General features: G+C 59.4%; 1 non-coding gene across 1 annotated transcript; it reads right to left on the reverse strand.

The window, feature by feature from the left end:
- Nucleotides 1-1,583: 1,583 nt before the first annotated feature.
- On the reverse strand, nt 1,584-4,426 carry LOC109751524 (uncharacterized). Its single transcript, XR_005770466.3, has 3 exons — nt 4,123-4,426; nt 3,281-3,744; nt 1,584-3,189 (listed from the first exon to the last, which is right to left on the reverse strand). It is a non-coding gene; the product is annotated as an uncharacterized protein (transcript).
- Between the last annotated feature and the right edge of the window lie 338 nt (nt 4,427-4,764).

Consider the following 4,764-nt stretch of genomic DNA (forward strand, 5'->3'; position numbering starts at 1 on the left):
GCATAGTTTGTAGTGAAATAGTAGTATGAACAGATCGGATCCCTGCTTGTTCCTGCTGGCCACTCGCAGGCACAGCCTCGAAGCGCTCAACCGTTTTTTTTCAGCCTCAACACGGAGCACCAAGTGCATGGTTTGGTACTCGTATCTCACTTACCGAGTAAATTAGGATCACTTGCTAATAGGATACCCTGCCATCAGTGCAATAGTTTTTCAAGAATTTAGACCAATAGGAAGGGATCGTGCATGGTACTGGAGCAGGGAACAAGCAGTCAATTCCATATGATTAGTATTACTAGACTTAATGAACTGTCAGCGGCAGCCGTAGGATACCCTATCCCACATCTGTTTCCTATCATCCCTGCGCTGTTTTTCAGAGAACCAGATACTACTACCACTAACTAACTGCAACAGTATTAAAGCCAGCGGTCAGATGGTGGTCACCCCCACCCACAGTGCCACAACCATCCACACTCCTCAACATTGCACTTTATTTCCAATCCCCATATAACTATTTAAGATAGTAAGAGCATCTCTAGTGGCTTGTCTAAATTTGATAGCCTATATCTACACATACACAATGGTGTAAAAAGATTCTCTTTTAGACAACCTAAGTTTTGCAGTGGATTGTCTATATACATGATGTCTATATTCTCTCTCATATATTTTAATAGTATCTTATAGCAGCTATATTTTCTAAAAATCTTATGTTGGTCATTTCTGAATTGTTCCCATTTATTTATTTTCATCTGCAAGACATACAAAGGAGAAAATAAACCAGCTGTGAAATTATTTTTAGGCTCAGCACTAGCAACACCCTATATAACTTACGAGAAATAAACGATAGCAACAGGTTCAGCCCTGATGAGGCGGCGGTCCAGGCGCAACAGCCTCCGTGACCAGCGCCGGCGCAGCCGCCTCCTTGCCGACGTCCTCCAATTGCTCCAAATTGGTGCATGGACGAGCTCATGAGCCAGCATTTTTTGTTTGGACATTGTGGCTTTGGTTGTCCAAATGTGGACGACGGGTAGCTAGGTTGGACATTGTGTAAATTTTAGACGACGCAATAGACAAGCCACTGAAGGCGTTTTTTGGCATGTGGTAGTCTAAATTTGGCGTAGACCACCATTTGCACAAGCCACTAGAGATGCTCTAACACAGTTAAACTGCACTCTCTTGAGCTAAAATTTATGGATTTCTCACATGGAAACAAACAGGTGTCCTTGAAAGATATGGCATCTCTACAAATAATGGCCGGCTCATCACTCCTCAACAGCAACCGCCGCGGCCCCTTCATATAGAGCGAGCGCCGCACAGATCCTGCAATGGACCACGCCGGCCGGTCCTCCTGCATCCATGGAAATGGCAAGCATGGGCAGCCCGGAAAGACGAGCGCGTCTGAGCCAGCATCATCATGTGAACGGAAAAGGCCGAGCGGAGTCGAGTGCGGCTCAAGCAAGGGAGAGGGAGAATGAACAGCTCGTCGTCGTGCACTCCACCTCCCGATCAATCGATCTGATCACGCCATGAATGGGGAAAGGAAGGAACTCACAGAGACAGAGGACATGCATGATCCCAGTCGAGACTCGAGACGAAACCAAAACTTTACTAGTACTGCTACACTTGCTCCTCCTTTTTTTTTTGGTTTTCCAATGGAAAACGACCTCTCAGACTGTACACTACTGCCGCTGCTGCCACGCATGGCGGCACCGGGTGTTCACCGATCCAGCTCCTCGAATTTTTGGTTTTGAACGCGACCTCTTCGAACTTCCTCTCCGTTTTCCCGCTACCCGCCGTTGCTGTCGAGATATCGCCGTCTGGCACGACGATCAGCAGCTCATCGCCTCGCACTTGACCGCCATCGGCGGCCGGTCGAACCGGCCGCGGGACAGCAGCGTCCCGACCACCGCCATGTCGCGGCAGAACGCGCCCTGGAACATCGGGCTCATCGCCGCCGCGCTCAGCCTCGGCGTCGGCGGTGACGGTGGTGCGATCGTTTCCGGCTCCGCGACCTGCACCGGGATGTTGACACGCTCTGGCTTGGGGCTCTCCGGCACGGCTGCCAGTTCTTCTTCTTCTTGTTGTTGCATGGTCGCTGACGCTGCGGCTTCTTCTTCTGCTTGCTTGGTCGCCGACGCTGCGGCGGCGGCGACGGTGGCGGCCAATGCGGCGGCGGCGGCGTCTTCTCTGGCCCTCTGCCGCGCGGCGGCCTCCTCGTCCAGCACGGCGGACATGATGTGCGAGTAGCCCTTCTGCAGCATCCGGTAGAGGAAGAGGGCCGACATGCGGGCCTGGTCGCGCACGGCGTCCAGGTCGCGGTGCTCGTCCACCAGCTCCAGCCGCTCCGCGAACGACGCCGACCGGTCCGGCTTCAGCTTCAGCGTCAGCAGCAGGTGCGCGCGCACCACCTCCGACCGCGCGCAGCCGCGCGGCACCCCGAGGAGCGCGTAGTAGTCCACGTTGCACCCGTCGCCGGCGGCCACGCGGGCTCGGAGCTGCTGGACGCGGGCCACCAGCTCGCGGTGCGCCCCGGCGATCTCGCGCTGCCGGACGCCGCCCTGCGGCCGCCAGCTCGGGCCCGGCAGCTTCCCGTCGCGGAGCGCCGCGTCGTAGAGGAGCTTCAGGTGGTCCAGGTCGCGGAGGCTGTCGGGGATCGCGCCCACGGACTCGAGCAGGTCGGCGCGCGCGCGCAGCGCCGGGATGAAGGCCGGGTCGAGCGCCAGCGCGCGGTTGCAGTCGGCGATGGCGTCGGCGGGCCGCCCGGACGCGCGGAACGCCGCGGCGCGGCCCACCAGGCAGGCCGTGGCGAAGGAGTGCGGGAGCACGCCGCCGCGGCGCGCGTCGAGCACCTTGTTGAAATGGCGCACGGCCTCGGCGGGGAGGCCCGCGTCCAGCGCGGCCACCGCGGCGGCGCGGCGGCGGAGCAGGAGCTTCACGTGCGCCAGCAGCTGTGACACCGAGTCCGCCTCGCTCGCCGGGGGCATCCCGGACGCCTGGCTGTACTTGGACGGCGCCCGTCTGCTGGCGGCAGGCACATTGGCCGTCGAGTTGGACGGCGAGAAGCTGTCCTCGGACCAGCACACGCTCTCGCGACGGAACGCGGCCGTGGCGAGGCGGCGGCCGGTCTGGAGAAGCACCACGGCGTCCTCCATCAAGCCGAGATGGAAGCAAGCCTGACCCAAGACCAAGTACCTGCACACGAACGAATTGGCAATGACAATCAGTACTGCTTGCTGCAAAGTGCATCAATGTTCGATGTGGTAATGGCGAGTGATTCCGTTACCTCCACTGGGTCTCGGCCTCGGAGCTCCTGGAGAGGCCGGCGACGACGCGGCGCTTAATCTCGGAGACGTCGAGGCAGCAGAGGAACCGGGAGGCCCCGGCGCCGGAGACGGAGAGCTCGCGGCCCGGGGAAAGAAGCCCCGCGCGGGACGCGCAGGCGAGGTCGCCGGAGCCGGAGGAGCAGGACGTCGACGAGGAGGAGGTGGCGGTGTCGTCCCCGGCGCAGGACTTGGCGCAGCTGGGAATGTAGTCGCGGAGCATCTCCGCGACGTCCCGGTAGCGGCGGAGCGCGAGCAGCGCGCGCGCCCGGAGCTCGAGCGCGGCCTCCATGCGGGGCGACATCTCCAGCACCGCGCCGACCAGGCCGAGCGCGGCCGCCGCGGCCGAGTCATCCCCGCCGTCGCCGTCCCGCGCCGCCGCGGCCGCGAGGGCCGCCCGCGCCTCGCCGATGTAGCCGTTGATCACCTGCCGCGCACAACCGCCATGGAAACAAGCAGCCATCAGATCCGGGCGCCAATGCCAGAGAATTCAGGCTCTCCCCCCTCCCTCAAACCACCGTCAGATTCGGGGGAAAGAAAGACCGAGTCTTTTCCGCCCCTCCCTCATCAGAATGGACATTAATGAAGCAGACTCGGAAGAGAACAAAACAAGAATTGTAGGATCGTCAATGGAGAATGGACGAGACGCGGTGACGCATGGCATGCATCGCGCCATCTGGACAGCAGCAGCAGGCAGAGGCCAACGCCCGGAGTTTGACCCCTCCGCAAAGTCCAAATCGCCCCATCCCTATCCGCCGGCCGGACCAGCATTGAAGCAAGCGAGCAAGCAAGAAGAAACACCAACCTTTCGGTTGCCGCGGCGCCACTTGTTCCTCCTCCTCGGCGGCTCCGGAGCGGGGGACGACACCGCCATGGCAGCCTCCGCGCATCAACCAACCGGAGCTCCGTAACAGGGGTGCTAGCTACGCGGGGAGGAAGAGAGAGAGAGGGGGCCAATATATATGGGGGGTGGAGATCGGGGGAGAGGGAGGGAGGGAGGAATCCTGTGACTTTGCTGCGCCCCGGAAATGGAGCTGAATATATACGGGAAAGAAAGAGATGGCGATTGCCAGCTGCGCTGCGCTGCGCGCCGTCGCGGTTGCTTGCTTGGGCGGACTCTTTCCTTCCCTCTCCTTTTGTTGGATGCCTTGCGGTTCCTAGCTGGACAAGATGCCTCCACGCAGGCCTACCTAGCTAGCCAGGTAGTAAAAAAAAAATAGTGACTAGGCCGACTACTAGACTAGTGCCCCTGCCGTGCCACGGCGCTGCTCTGCTGCCCACCACTGACCTTTTTTTTAAAGAGGAGAGGGAGAGGCTCTGTTGCGTGTGCCCCACAGCTCAGTGATGACGGGGATATTTTCCTTTATTGCTCGAGATTTTCTGCCTGTAATTACTTACCACATTTAGCAGCGGGGCAGGGGAGCAGTGCCCCTGCAGTGTACTCGTA

Source organism: Aegilops tauschii, chromosome 2 (assembly GCF_002575655.3).
Source record: "Aegilops tauschii subsp. strangulata cultivar AL8/78 chromosome 2, Aet v6.0, whole genome shotgun sequence".
NCBI lineage: Eukaryota > Viridiplantae > Streptophyta > Magnoliopsida > Poales > Poaceae > Aegilops > Aegilops tauschii.